General features: G+C 46.1%; 10 non-coding genes across 10 annotated transcripts; all 10 read left to right on the top strand.

Annotated features, from left to right (window-relative positions):
- The first annotated feature begins 523 nt into the window (after positions 1-523).
- LOC141231290 (U2 spliceosomal RNA) lies at positions 524-714 on the top strand. Its single transcript, XR_012297704.1, has one exon. It is a non-coding gene; the product is annotated as a U2 spliceosomal RNA (small nuclear RNA).
- Positions 715-1,823: 1,109 nt separating this feature from the next.
- Positions 1,824-2,014, top strand: LOC141231340 (U2 spliceosomal RNA). The gene has a single exon (XR_012297752.1). It is a non-coding gene; the product is annotated as a U2 spliceosomal RNA (small nuclear RNA).
- A 1,109-nt stretch (positions 2,015-3,123) lies between these two features.
- LOC141231108 (U2 spliceosomal RNA) lies at positions 3,124-3,314 on the top strand. The gene has a single exon (XR_012297520.1). It is a non-coding gene; the product is annotated as a U2 spliceosomal RNA (small nuclear RNA).
- A 1,109-nt stretch (positions 3,315-4,423) lies between these two features.
- On the top strand, positions 4,424-4,614 carry LOC141231109 (U2 spliceosomal RNA). Its single transcript, XR_012297521.1, has one exon. It is a non-coding gene; the product is annotated as a U2 spliceosomal RNA (small nuclear RNA).
- Positions 4,615-5,723: 1,109 nt separating this feature from the next.
- Positions 5,724-5,914, top strand: LOC141231301 (U2 spliceosomal RNA). Its single transcript, XR_012297714.1, has one exon. It is a non-coding gene; the product is annotated as a U2 spliceosomal RNA (small nuclear RNA).
- Positions 5,915-7,023: 1,109 nt separating this feature from the next.
- Positions 7,024-7,214, top strand: LOC141231334 (U2 spliceosomal RNA). Its single transcript, XR_012297746.1, has one exon. It is a non-coding gene; the product is annotated as a U2 spliceosomal RNA (small nuclear RNA).
- Positions 7,215-8,323: 1,109 nt separating this feature from the next.
- Positions 8,324-8,514, top strand: LOC141231112 (U2 spliceosomal RNA). Its single transcript, XR_012297523.1, has one exon. It is a non-coding gene; the product is annotated as a U2 spliceosomal RNA (small nuclear RNA).
- Positions 8,515-9,623: 1,109 nt separating this feature from the next.
- On the top strand, positions 9,624-9,814 carry LOC141231294 (U2 spliceosomal RNA). The gene has a single exon (XR_012297707.1). It is a non-coding gene; the product is annotated as a U2 spliceosomal RNA (small nuclear RNA).
- A 1,109-nt stretch (positions 9,815-10,923) lies between these two features.
- On the top strand, positions 10,924-11,114 carry LOC141231291 (U2 spliceosomal RNA). Its single transcript, XR_012297705.1, has one exon. It is a non-coding gene; the product is annotated as a U2 spliceosomal RNA (small nuclear RNA).
- Positions 11,115-12,223: 1,109 nt separating this feature from the next.
- Positions 12,224-12,414, top strand: LOC141231113 (U2 spliceosomal RNA). Its single transcript, XR_012297524.1, has one exon. It is a non-coding gene; the product is annotated as a U2 spliceosomal RNA (small nuclear RNA).
- Positions 12,415-14,629: the final 2,215 nt, after the last annotated feature.

The raw sequence follows: 14,629 nt of genomic DNA on the forward strand, positions 1-14,629 counted from the left end.
GCATTCTGTTAAACTGTTGCTTATGGCGGTCTCTTTGAGCTTCTCAGCGACATTCAGCCAGCCAGGTATCCTGCCTGCAGTAGATGGAATGTGGCAATGGAACGCTGGCTGCGCGTGTCATAATAGGCTCTGAGCCTTTATATACCTGCGCACAGCAGCAGCCACCTTCAGTCTGCTGCTGGACAGCCAGCAGCAGCAGGAGAGGTAAGTAATCAGCAGCCCTCCTGCTAAGGGTAGACAGCTGCTCGTTCCACCCCACCCCCCGCCTTAATTGGTTCTCCTCCCTTCCAACGGTGTTGAGGCGGGTGGGAACAGCAGGGGGTGAGGGTGCTGTGTTTAAAGAGGTGGAGTTATGCAGATCTAAAACGCGTGGATTGCAGCAGCAGCAAGCCGAAAAGTGCAGGCATGCAAGGGATCTAGAGGTTGACAACATGTCTTCTTAACGGGAGTCCAGGAGCTCATCTCCACAAATGGACTCTTCAGGATCCTTGGGTGGCTCCGTAGTTCGAAACCAATTCTGGTTATCGCTTCTCGGCCTTTTGGCTAAGATCAAGTGTAGTATCTGTTCTTATCAGTTTAATATCTGATACGTCCCCTATCTGGGGACCATATATTAAATGGATTTTTAGAACAGGGAGATGGAAAAAGAGCTTGCTCTGTCCACTCCACGCATTGACCTGGTATTGCAGTTTCTCCAGGACCGGTGCACCCCTTCTTTAATGCAGTTTCTAAAATCAGAAAGTATTGAATTCAATGTTTTTTGTTCATTTTGCTTGTTTGTCGGATTTTGGGATGGACTCTTTGGCTTTGCTTTTCTTCTCCTCATTGGATTTTTCATGTTCAAAGTTGCAGAAGCCAGATGACAAGCTCATTTTGGTTCAACTTCAGCAACTGTGCATTGCATTGCCATGTAATGTAACGCAATGCTATCTTTCTAGCTCTCCCTCTTTACTTCCTTTTGGATAAACAGACATATTAGGCAAGCATTTTGGAGCTTTCACCTAAATAACTACAGGTGGTGAGATAAGCTGCACAATATAATTGACCTTTCAGTATATTGTTGCACACACACCATCTATTTAGCAAATGCCCTTGTTATCAACAGCAGTCTTTTAAACTCACCTGAGCTAACAGGTATGTGCGCTGGTTACTCTGCTGCGCTTAAAATTTCTTTTTTGGTTTGCTACAATGCCTTTTCTGAAACGTTGTCTCCCTCTGCTGGAACACTGACTTCTTTCAATTAATGCCTGCAGACTATAAAAGAGAACCCAACCCAAAAAGTTTGGTTGATTAGTCTGTGGCATTCTGTTAAACTGTTGCTTATGGCGGTCTCTGTGAGCTTCTCAGCGACATTCAGCCAGCCAGGTATCCTGCCTGCAGTAGATGGAATGTGGCAATGGAACGCTGGCTGCGCGTGTCATAATAGGCTCTGAGCCTTTATATACCTGCGCACAGCAGCAGCCACCTTCAGTCTGCTGCTGGACAGCCAGCAGCAGCAGGAGAGGTAAGTAATCAGCAGCCCTCCTGCTAAGGGTAGACAGCTGCTCGTTCCACCCCACCCCCCGCCTTAATTGGTTCTCCTCCCTTCCAACGGTGTTGAGGCGGGTGGGAACAGCAGGGGGTGAGGGTGCTGTCTTTAAAGAGGTGGAGTTATACAGATCTAAAAAGCGTGGATTGCAGCAGCAGCAAGCCGAAAAGTGCAGGCATGTAAGGGATCTAGAGGTTGACAACATGTCTTCTTAACGGGAGTCCAGGAGCTCATCTCCACAAATGGACTCTTCAGGATCCTTGGGTGGCTCCGTAGTTCGAAACCAATTCTGGTTATCGCTTCTCGGCCTTTTGGCTAAGATCAAGTGTGGTATCTGTTCTTATCAGTTTAATATCTGATACGTCCCCTATCTGGGGACCATATATTAAATGGATTTTTAGAACAGGGAGATGGAAAAAGAGCTTGCTCTGTCCACTCCACGCATTGACCTGGTATTGCAGTATCTCCAGGACCGGTGCACCCCTTCTTTAATGCAGTTTCTAAAATCAGAAAGTATTGAATTCAATGTTTTTTGTTCATTTTGCATGTTTGTCGGATTTTGGGATGGACTCTTTGGCTTTGCTTTTCTTCTCCTCATTGGATTTTTCATGTTCAAAGTTGCAGAAGCCAGATGACAAGCTCATTTTGGTTCAACTTCAGCAACTGTGCATTGCATTGCCATGTAATGTAACGCAATGCTATCTTTCTAGCTCTCCCTCTTTACTTCCTTTTGGATAAACAGACATATTAGGCAAGCATTTTGGAGCTTTCACCTAAATAACTACAGGTGGTGAGATAAGCTGCACAATATAATTGACCTTTCAGTATATTGTTGCACACACACCATCTATTTAGCAAATGCCCTTGTTATCAACAGCAGCCTTTTAAACTCACCTGAGCTAACAGGTATGTGCGCTGGTTACTCTGCTGCGCTTAAAATTTCTTTTTTGGTTTGCTACAATGCCTTTTCTGAAACGTTGTCTCCCTCTGCTGGAACACTGACTTCTTTCAATTAATGCCTGCAGACTATAAAAGAGAACCCAACCCAAAAAGTTTGGTTGATTAGTCTGTGGCATTCTGTTAAACTGTTGCTTATGGCGGTCTCTGTGAGCTTCTCAGCGACATTCAGCCAGCCAGGTATCCTGCCTGCAGTAGATGGAATGTGGCAATGGAACGCTGGCTGCGCGTGTCATAATAGGCTCTGAGCCTTTATATACCTGCGCACAGCAGCAGCCACCTTCAGTCTGCTGCTGGACAGCCAGCAGCAGCAGGAGAGGTAAGTAATCAGCAGCCCTCCTGCTAAGGGTAGACAGCTGCTCGTTCCACCCCACCCCCCGCCTTAATTGGTTCTCCTCCCTTCCAACGGTGTTGAGGCGGGTGGGAACAGCAGGGGGTGAGGGTGCTGTGTTTAAAGAGGTGGAGTTATGCAGATCTAAAACGCGTGGATTGCAGCAGCAGCAAGCCGAAAAGTGCAGGCATGTAAGGGATCTAGAGGTTGACAACATGTCTTCTTAACGGGAGTCCAGGAGCTCATCTCCACAAATGGACTCTTCAGGATCCTTGGGTGGCTCCGTAGTTCGAAACCAATTCTGGTTATCGCTTCTCGGCCTTTTGGCTAAGATCAAGTGTAGTATCTGTTCTTATCAGTTTAATATCTGATACGTCCCCTATCTGGGGACCATATATTAAATGGATTTTTAGAACAGGGAGATGGAAAAAGAGCTTGCTCTGTCCACTCCACGCATTGACCTGGTATTGCAGTATCTCCAGGACCGGTGCACCCCTTCTTTAATGCAGTTTCTAAAATCAGAAAGTATTGAATTCAATGTTTTTTGTTCATTTTGCTTGTTTGTCGGATTTTGGGATGGACTCTTTGGCTTTGCTTTTCTTCTCCTCATTGGATTTTTCATGTTCAAAGTTGCAGAAGCCAGATGACAAGCTAATTTTGGTTCAACTTCAGCAACTGTGCATTGCATTGCCATGTAATGTAACGCAATGCTATCTTTCTAGCTCTCCCTCTTTACTTCCTTTTGGATAAACAGACATATTAGGCAAGCATTTTGGAGCTTTCACCTAAATAACTACAGGTGGTGAGATAAGCTGCACAATATAATTGACCTTTCAGTATATTGTTGCACACACACCATCTATTTAGCAAATGCCCTTGTTATCAACAGCAGCCTTTTAAACTCACCTGAGCTAACAGGTATGTGCGCTGGTTACTCTGCTGCGCTTAAAATTTCTTTTTTGGTTTGCTACAATGCCTTTTCTGAAACGTTGTCTCCCTCTGCTGGAACACTGACTTCTTTCAATTAATGCCTGCAGACTATAAAAGAGAACCCAACCCAAAAAGTTTGGTTGATTAGTCTGTGGCATTCTGTTAAACTGTTGCTTATGGCGGTCTCTGTGAGCTTCTCAGCGACATTCAGCCAGCCAGGTATCCTGCCTGCAGTAGATGGAATGTGGCAATGGAACGCTGGCTGCGCGTGTCATAATAGGCTCTGAGCCTTTATATACCTGCGCACAGCAGCAGCCACCTTCAGTCTGCTGCTGGACAGCCAGCAGCAGCAGGAGAGGTAAGTAATCAGCAGCCCTCCTGCTAAGGGTAGACAGCTGCTCGTTCCACCCCACCCCCCGCCTTAATTGGTTCTCCTCCCTTCCAACGGTGTTGAGGCGGGTGGGAACAGCAGGGGGTGAGGGTGCTGTGTTTAAAGAGGTGGAGTTATGCAGATCTAAAACGCGTGGATTGCAGCAGCAGCAAGCCAAAAAGTGCAGGCATGTAAGGGATCTAGAGGTTGACAACATGTCTTCTTAACGGGAGTCCAGGAGCTCATCTCCACAAATGGACTCTTCAGGATCCTTGGGTGGCTCCGTAGTTCGAAACCAATTCTGGTTATCGCTTCTCGGCCTTTTGGCTAAGATCAAGTGTAGTATCTGTTCTTATCAGTTTAATATCTGATACGTCCCCTATCTGGGGACCATATATTAAATGGATTTTTAGAACAGGGAGATGGAAAAAGAGCTTGCTCTGTCCACTCCACGCATTGACCTGGTATTGCAGTATCTCCAGGACCGGTGCACCCCTTCTTTAATGCAGTTTCTAAAATCAGAAAGAATTGAATTCAATGTTTTTTGTTCATTTTGCTTGTTTGTCGGATTTTGGGATGGACTCTTTGGCTTTGCTTTTCTTCTCCTCATTGGATTTTTCATGTTCAAAGTTGCAGAAGCCAGATTACAAGCTCATTTTGGTTCAACTTCAGCAACTGTGCATTGCATTGCCATGTAATGTAATGAAATGCTATCTTTCTAGCTCTCCCTTTTTACTTCCTTTTGGATAAACAGACATATTAGGCAAGCATTTTGGAGCTTTCACCTAAATAACTACAGGTGGTGAGATAAGCTGCACAATATAATTGACCTTTCAGTATATTGTTGCACACACACCATCTATTTAGCAAATGCCCTTGTTATCAACAGCAGCCTTTTAAACTCACCTGAGCTAACAGGTATGTGCGCTGGTTACTCTGCTGCGCTTAAAATTTCTTTTTTGGTTTGCTACAATGCCTTTTCTGAAACGTTGTCTCCCTCTGCTGGAACACTGACTTCTTTCAATTAATGCCTGCAGACTATAAAAGAGAACCCAACCCAAAAAGTTTGGTTGATTAGTCTGTGGCATTCTGTTAAACTGTTGCTTATGGCGGTCTCTTTGAGCTTCTCAGCGACATTCAGCCAGCCAGGTATCCTGCCTGCAGTAGATGGAATGTGGCAATGGAACGCTGGCTGCGCGTGTCATAATAGGCTCTGAGCCTTTATATACCTGCGCACAGCAGCAGCCACCTTCAGTCTGCTGCTGGACAGCCAGCAGCAGCAGGAGAGGTAAGTAATTAGCAGCCCTCCTGCTAAGGGTAGACAGCTGCTCGTTCCACCCCACCCCCCGCCTTAATTGGTTCTCCTCCCTTCCAACGGTGTTGAGGCGGGTGGGAACAGCAGGGGGTGAGGGTGCTGTGTTTAAAGAGGTGGAGTTATGCAGATCTAAAACGCGTGGATTGCAGCAGCAGCAAGCCGAAAAGTGCAGGCATGCAAGGGATCTAGAGGTTGACAACATGTCTTCTTAACGGGAGTCCAGGAGCTCATCTCCACAAATGGACTCTTCAGGATCCTTGGGTGGCTCCGTAGTTCGAAACCAATTCTGGTTATCGCTTCTCGGCCTTTTGGCTAAGATCAAGTGTAGTATCTGTTCTTATCAGTTTAATATCTGATACGTCCCCTATCTGGGGACCATATATTAAATGGATTTTTAGAACAGGGAGATGGAAAAAGAGCTTGCTCTGTCCACTCCACGCATTGACCTGGTATTGCAGTTTCTCCAGGACCGGTGCAGCCCTTCTTTAATGCAGTTTCTAAAATCAGAAAGTATTGAATTCAATGTTTTTTGTTCATTTTGCTTGTTTGTCGGATTTTGGGATGGACTCTTTGGCTTTGCTTTTCTTCTCCTCATTGGATTTTTCATGTTCAAAGTTGCAGAAGCCAGATGACAAGCTCATTTTGGTTCAACTTCAGCAACTGTGCATTGCATTGCCATGTAATGTAACGCAATGCTATCTTTCTAGCTCTCCCTCTTTACTTCCTTTTGGATAAACAGACATATTAGGCAAGCATTTTGGAGCTTTCACCTAAATAACTACAGGTGGTGAGATAAGCTGCACAATATAATTGACCTTTCAGTATATTGTTGCACACACACCATCTATTTAGCAAATGCCCTTGTTATCAACAGCAGCCTTTTAAACTCACCTGAGCTAACAGGTATGTGCGCTGGTTACTCTGCTGCGCTTAAAATTTCTTTTTTGGTTTGCTACAATGCCTTTTCTGAAACGTTGTCTCCCTCTGCTGGAACACTGACTTCTTTCAATTAATGCCTGCAGACTATAAAAGAGAACCCAACCCAAAAAGTTTGGTTGATTAGTCTGTGGCATTCTGTTAAACTGTTGCTTATGGCGGTCTCTGTGAGCTTCTCAGCGACATTCAGCCAGCCAGGTATCCTGCCTGCAGTAGATGGAATGTGGCAATGGAACGCTGGCTGCGCGTGTCATAATAGGCTCTGAGCCTTTATATACCTGCGCACAGCAGCAGCCACCTTCAGTCTGCTGCTGGACAGCCAGCAGCAGCAGGAGAGGTAAGTAATCAGCAGCCCTCCTGCTAAGGGTAAACAGCTGCTCGTTCCACCCCACCCCCCGCCTTAATTGGTTCTCCTCCCTTCCAACGGTGTTGAGGCGGGTGGGAACAGCAGGGGGTGAGGGTGCTGTGTTTAAAGAGGTGGAGTTATGCAGATCTAAAACGCGTGGATTGCAGCAGCAGCAAGCCGAAAAGTGCAGGCATGTAAGGGATCTAGAGGTTGACAACATGTCTTCTTAACGGGAGTCCAGGAGCTCATCTCCACAAATGGACTCTTCAGGATCCTTGGGTGGCTCCGTAGTTCGAAACCAATTCTGGTTATCGCTTCTCGGCCTTTTGGCTAAGATCAAGTGTAGTATCTGTTCTTATCAGTTTAATATCTGATACGTCCCCTATCTGGGGACCATATATTAAATGGATTTTTAGAACAGGAAGATGGAAAAAGAGCTTGCTCTGTCCACTCCACGCATTGACCTGGTATTGCAGTATCTCCAGGACCGGTGCACCCCTTCTTTAATGCAGTTTCTAAAATCAGAAAGTATTGAATTCAATGTTTTTTGTTCATTTTGCTTGTTTGTCGGATTTTGGGATGGACTCTTTGGCTTTGCTTTTCTTCTCCTCATTGGATTTTTCATGTTCAAAGTTGCAGAAGCCAGATGACAAGCTAATTTTGGTTCAACTTCAGCAACTGTGCATTGCATTGCCATGTAATGTAACGCAATGCTATCTTTCTAGCTCTCCCTCTTTACTTCCTTTTGGATAAACAGACATATTAGGCAAGCATTTTGGAGCTTTCACCTAAATAACTACAGGTGGTGAGATAAGCTGCACAATATAATTGACCTTTCAGTATATTGTTGCACACACACCATCTATTTAGCAAATGCCCTTGTTATCAACAGCAGCCTTTTAAACTCACCTGAGCTAACAGGTATGTGCGCTGGTTACTCTGCTGCGCTTAAAATTTCTTTTTTGGTTTGCTACAATGCCTTTTCTGAAACGTTGTCTCCCTCTGCTGGAACACTGACTTCTTTCAATTAATGCCTGCAGACTATAAAAGAGAACCCAACCCAAAAAGTTTGGTTGATTAGTCTGTGGCATTCTGTTAAACTGTTGCTTATGGCGGTCTCTGTGAGCTTCTCAGCGACATTCAGCCAGCCAGGTATCCTGCCTGCAGTAGATGGAATGTGGCAATGGAACGCTGGCTGCGCGTGTCATAATAGGCTCTGAGCCTTTATATACCTGCGCACAGCAGCAGCCACCTTCAGTCTGCTGCTGGACAGCCAGCAGCAGCAGGAGAGGTAAGTAATCAGCAGCCCTCCTGCTAAGGGTAGACAGCTGCTCGTTCCACCCCACCCCCCGCCTTAATTGGTTCTCCTCCCTTCCAACGGTGTTGAGGCGGGTGGGAACAGCAGGGGGTGAGGGTGCTGTGTTTAAAGAGGTGGAGTTATGCAGATCTAAAACGCGTGGATTGCAGCAGCAGCAAGCCAAAAAGTGCAGGCATGTAAGGGATCTAGAGGTTGACAACATGTCTTCTTAACGGGAGTCCAGGAGCTCATCTCCACAAATGGACTCTTCAGGATCCTTGGGTGGCTCCGTAGTTCGAAACCAATTCTGGTTATCGCTTCTCGGCCTTTTGGCTAAGATCAAGTGTAGTATCTGTTCTTATCAGTTTAATATCTGATACGTCCCCTATCTGGGGACCATATATTAAATGGATTTTTAGAACAGGGAGATGGAAAAAGAGCTTGCTCTGTCCACTCCACGCATTGACCTGGTATTGCAGTATCTCCAGGACCGGTGCACCCCTTCTTTAATGCAGTTTCTAAAATCAGAAAGAATTGAATTCAATGTTTTTTGTTCATTTTGCTTGTTTGTCGGATTTTGGGATGGACTCTTTGGCTTTGCTTTTCTTCTCCTCATTGGATTTTTCATGTTCAAAGTTGCAGAAGCCAGATTACAAGCTCATTTTGGTTCAACTTCAGCAACTGTGCATTGCATTGCCATGTAATGTAATGAAATGCTATCTTTCTAGCTCTCCCTTTTTACTTCCTTTTGGATAAACAGACATATTAGGCAAGCATTTTGGAGCTTTCACCTAAATAACTACAGGTGGTGAGATAAGCTGCACAATATAATTGACCTTTCAGTATATTGTTGCACACACACCATATATTTAGCAAATGCCCTTGTTATCAACAGCAGCCTTTTAAACTCACCTGAGCTAACAGGTATGTGCGCTGGTTACTCTGCTGCGCTTAAAATTTCTTTTTTGGTTTGCTACAATGCCTTTTCTGAAACGTTGTCTCCCTCTGCTGGAACACTGACTTCTTTCAATTAATGCCTGCAGACTATAAAAGAGAACCCAACCCAAAAAGTTTGGTTGATTAGTCTGTGGCATTCTGTTAAACTGTTGCTTATGGCGGTCTCTTTGAGCTTCTCAGCGACATTCAGCCAGCCAGGTATCCTGCCTGCAGTAGATGGAATGTGGCAATGGAACGCTGGCTGCGCGTGTCATAATAGGCTCTGAGCCTTTATATACCTGCGCACAGCAGCAGCCACCTTCAGTCTGCTGCTGGACAGCCAGCAGCAGCAGGAGAGGTAAGTAATTAGCAGCCCTCCTGCTAAGGGTAGACAGCTGCTCGTTCCACCCCACCCCCCGCCTTAATTGGTTCTCCTCCCTTCCAACGGTGTTGAGGCGGGTGGGAACAGCAGGGGGTGAGGGTGCTGTGTTTAAAGAGGTGGAGTTATGCAGATCTAAAACGCGTGGATTGCAGCAGCAGCAAGCCGAAAAGTGCAGGCATGCAAGGGATCTAGAGGTTGACAACATGTCTTCTTAACGGGAGTCCAGGAGCTCATCTCCACAAATGGACTCTTCAGGATCCTTGGGTGGCTCCGTAGTTCGAAACCAATTCTGGTTATCGCTTCTCGGCCTTTTGGCTAAGATCAAGTGTAGTATCTGTTCTTATCAGTTTAATATCTGATACGTCCCCTATCTGGGGACCATATATTAAATGGATTTTTAGAACAGGGAGATGGAAAAAGAGCTTGCTCTGTCCACTCCACGCATTGACCTGGTATTGCAGTATCTCCAGGACTGGTGCACCCCTTCTTTAATGCAGTTTCTAAAATCAGAAAGAATTGAATTCAATGTTTTTTGTTCATTTTGCTTGTTTGTCGGATTTTGGGATCGACTCTTTGGCTTTGCTTTTCTTCTCCTCATTGGATTTTTCATGTTCAAAGTTGCAGAAGCCAGATTACAAGCTCATTTTGGTTCAACTTCAGCAACTGTGCATTGCATTGCCATGTAATGTAATGAAATGCTATCTTTCTAGCTCTCCCTTTTTACTTCCTTTTGGATAAACAGACATATTAGGCAAGCATTTTGGAGCTTTCACCTAAATAACTACAGGTGGTGAGATAAGCTGCACAATATAATTGACCTTTCAGTATATTGTTGCACACACACCATCTATTTAGCAAATGCCCTTGTTATCAACAGCAGCCTTTTAAACTCACCTGAGCTAACAGGTATGTGCGCTGGTTACTCTGCTGCGCTTAAAATTTCTTTTTTGGTTTGCTACAATGCCTTTTCTGAAACGTTGTCTCCCTCTGCTGGAACACTGACTTCTTTCAATTAATGCCTGCAGACTATAAAAGAGAACCCAACCCAAAAAGTTTGGTTGATTAGTCTGTGGCATTCTGTTAAACTGTTGCTTATGGCGGTCTCTTTGAGCTTCTCAGCGACATTCAGCCAGCCAGGTATCCTGCCTGCAGTAGATGGAATGTGGCAATGGAACGCTGGCTGCGCGTGTCATAATAGGATCTGAGCCTTTATATACCTGCGCACAGCAGCAGCCACCTTCAGTCTGCTGCTGGACAGCCAGCAGCAGCAGGAGAGGTAAGTAATTAGCAGCCCTCCTGCTAAGGGTAGACAGCTGCTCGTTCCACCCCACCCCCCGCCTTAATTGGTTCTCCTCCCTTCCAACGGTGTTGAGGCGGGTGGGAACAGCAGGGGGTGAGGGTGCTGTGTTTAAAGAGGTGGAGCTATGCAGATCTAAAACGCGTGGATTGCAGCAGCAGCAAGCCGAAAAGTGCAGGCATGCAAGGGATCTAGAGGTTGACAACATGTCTTCTTAACGGGAGTCCAGGAGCTCATCTCCACAAATGGACTCTTCAGAATCCTTGGGTGGCTTCGTAGTTCGAAACCAATTCTGGTTATCGCTTCTCGGCCTTTTGGCTAAGATCAAGTGTAGTATCTGTTCTTATCAGTTTAATATCTGATACGTCCCCTATCTGGGGACCATATATTAAATGGATTTTTAGAACAGGGAGATGGAAAAAGAGCTTGCTCTGTCCACTCCACGCATTGACCTGGTATTGCAGTTTCTCCAGGACCGGTGCACCCCTTCTTTAATGCAGTTTCTAAAATCAGAAAGTATTGAATTCAATGTTTTTTGTTCATTTTGCTTGTTTGTCGGATTTTGGGATGGACTCTTTGGCTTTGCTTTTCTTCTCCTCATTGGATTTTTCATGTTCAAAGTTGCAGAAGCCAGATGACAAGCTCATTTTGGTTCAACTTCAGCAACTGTGCATTGCATTGCCATGTAATGTAACGCAATGCTATCTTTCTAGCTCTCCCTCTTTACTTCCTTTTGGATAAACAGACATATTAGGCAAGCATTTTGGAGCTTTCACCTAAATAACTACAGGTGGTGAGATAAGCTGCACAATATAATTGACCTTTCAGTATATTGTTGCACACACACCATCTATTTAGCAAATGCCCTTGTTATCAACAGCAGCCTTTTAAACTCACCTGAGCTAACAGGTATGTGCGCTGGTTACTCTGCTGCGCTTAAAATTTCTTTTTTGGTTTGCTACAATGCCTTTTCTGAAACGTTGTCTCCCTCTGCTGGAACACTGACTTCTTTCAATTAATGCCTGCAGACTATAAAAGAGAACCCAACCCAAAAAGTTTGGTTGATTAGTCTGTGGCATTCTGTTAAACTGTTGCTTATGGCGGTCTCTGTGAGCTTCTCAGCGACATTCAGCCAGCCAGGTATCCTGCCTGCAGTAGATGGAATGTGGCAATGGAACGCTGGCTGCGCGTGTCATAATAGGCTCTGAGCCTTTATATACCTGCGCACAGCAGCAGCCACCTTCAGTCTGCTGCTGGACAGCCAGCAGCAGCAGGAGAGGTAAGTAATCAGCAGCCCTCCTGCTAAGGGTAAACAGCTGCTCGTTCCACCCCACCCCCCGCCTTAATTGGTTCTCCTCCCTTCCAACGGTGTTGAGGCGGGTGGGAACAGCAGGGGGTGAGGGTGCTGTGTTTAAAGAGGTGGAGTTATGCAGATCTAAAACGCGTGGATTGCAGCAGCAGCAAGCCAAAAAGTGCAGGCATGTAAGGGATCTAGAGGTTGACAACATGTCTTCTTAACGGGAGTCCAGGAGCTCATCTCCACAAATGGACTCTTCAGGATCCTTGGGTGGCTCCGTAGTTCGAAACCAATTCTGGTTATCGCTTCTCGGCCTTTTGGCTAAGATCAAGTGTAGTATCTGTTCTTATCAGTTTAATATCTGATACGTCCCCTATCTGGGGACCATATATTAAATGGATTTTTAGAACAGGGAGATGGAAAAAGAGCTTGCTCTGTCCACTCCACGCATTGACCTGGTATTGCAGTATCTCCAGGACCGGTGCACCCCTTCTTTAATGCAGTTTCTAAAATCAGAAAGAATTGAATTCAATGTTTTTTGTTCATTTTGCTTGTTTGTCGGATTTTGGGATCGACTCTTTGGCTTTGCTTTTCTTCTCCTCATTGGATTTTTCATGTTCAAAGTTGCAGAAGCCAGATTACAAGCTCATTTTGGTTCAACTTCAGCAACTGTGCATTGCATTGCCATGTAATGTAACGAAATGCTATCTTTCTAGCTCTCCCTTTTTACTTCCTTTTGGATAAACAGACATATTAGGCAAGCATTTTGGAGCTTTCACCTAAATAACTACAGGTGGTGAGATAAGCTGCACAATATAATTGACCTTTCAGTATATTGTTGCACACACACCATCTATTTAGCAAATGCCCTTGTTATCAACAGCAGCCTTTTAAACTCACCTGAGCTAACAGGTATGTGCGCTGGTTACTCTGCTGCGCTTAAAATTTCTTTTTTGGTTTGCTACAATGCCTTTTCTGAAACGTTGTCTCCCTCTGCTGGAACACTGACTTCTTTCATTTAATGCCTGCAGACTATAAAAGAGAACCCAACCCAAAAAGTTTGGTTGATTAGTCTGTGGCATTCTGTTAAACTGTTGCTTATGGCGGTCTCTGTGAGCTTCTCAGCGACATTCAGCCAGCCAGGTATCCTGCCTGCAGTAGATGGAATGTGGCAATGGAACGCTGGCTGCGCGTGTCATAATAGGCTCTGAGCCTTTATATACCTGTGCACAGCAGCAGCCACCTTCAGTCTGCTGCTGGACAGCCAGCAGCAGCAGCAGCAGCAGCAGGAGAGGTATGTAATCAGCAGCCCTCCTGCTAAGGGTAGACAGCTGCTCGTTCCACCCCACCCCCCGCCTTAATTGGTTCTCCTCCCTTCCAACGGTGTTGAGGCGGGTGGGAACAGCAGGGGGTGAAGGTGCTGTGTTTAAAGAGGTGGAGTTATGCAGATCTAAAACGCGTGGATTGCAGCAGCAGCAAGCCGAAAAGTGCAGGCATGTAAGGGATCTAGAGGTTGACAACATGTCTTCTTAACGGGAGTCCAGGAGCTCATCTCCACAAATGGACTTTTCAGGATCCTTGGGTGGCTCCGTAGTTTGAAACCAATTCTGGTTATCGCTTCTCGGCCTTTTGGCACGATCTATCAGGTTTACCTGTGTGGTCTTGCCTGTGAGGTGCTCTTGGTACCCTTTCTCTCGGCCTGGGGGGATCGTTCCTCTTCGGAGGGACTTAACCCCCCTGCTGCTATTGGGAGGAAGGATTAGTCCGGGAGCAACGGGAAGGGATCCCATGAAGGCTTGCGCCTTTCAGAGAGAAGAGTCGGTACGTTCCTGAGTGAAGGATGCCGGCAACGCTCACATATTCATCGGGTGATGCCCGGATGCGGAACACCGTGAGGATTGAAGTTGGAGCAGGATCGAGGACGGAGAAGAATTTGGACTACATCTGCCATAGGATTCTGCTTGGAGTTCTGGAGTTTCGGCGGGAAGACATATTCTGCTTCCAGGACAATGAGTACAAGGGGACTTACACCATCACCTTCAAGAGCCAGGGATGCTGTCACCAACTCGTACAAAAGGTAAATGAGAAAAACTACTTAGATGAATTGGATGGACTAACCTTTTGTCTCTTGTATGCCTATGACGAGATCCCTATCGTGGTGCATTTCCCGAACCCCTTTGTGGAAGCTGCAGACATCTCGACCTACCTTATCCGTTATTGTGACGATCTGAGATACCTGGGCACTGTGAAGAACGCGGTAGGCTTCTGGTGCGGCAAGAGGAGGTGCATGGCCCATCTAAAGAGGGACCCAAGCGGAGTGGGAGGAATGCTACACCCTCCCTCAACATTTGTGATCGGTAAGAGCAGAGGCTACTTATTTTACCCTGGAATGCCGGTATGTTGCAGGAACTGTGGACAAATGGGTCATACCCAAACGTCCTGCACGGGCAGGAAAGTAGACCGCTGCAATAATTGCAGCTGTTACGGACATTTAATGAAGGACTGTCCCGCTGGGAGGAAATGCAATCTTTGTGGTGAGGCGGGGCACATGTTCCGAGGATGCCCCAACAGGACCAGGACCAGGACCTACGCAGAAGCTGCATCTTCTGCAGCTGAGCCAATGCGCCCACCGGTCTTCACTGGCGGGCCGGCGTCGGAGGGCGGTTCGAAGGGCGAGAAGGCTGGGATGGAGCAGGGAGCCGGAGGC

The sequence above is a fragment of the Phyllobates terribilis genome, unplaced genomic scaffold (assembly GCF_046119375.1).
Source record: "Phyllobates terribilis strain yellow unplaced genomic scaffold, ASM4611937v1 Scaffold_505__1_contigs__length_1300667, whole genome shotgun sequence".
In the NCBI taxonomy this organism is placed as follows: Eukaryota; Metazoa; Chordata; class Amphibia; order Anura; family Dendrobatidae; genus Phyllobates; species Phyllobates terribilis.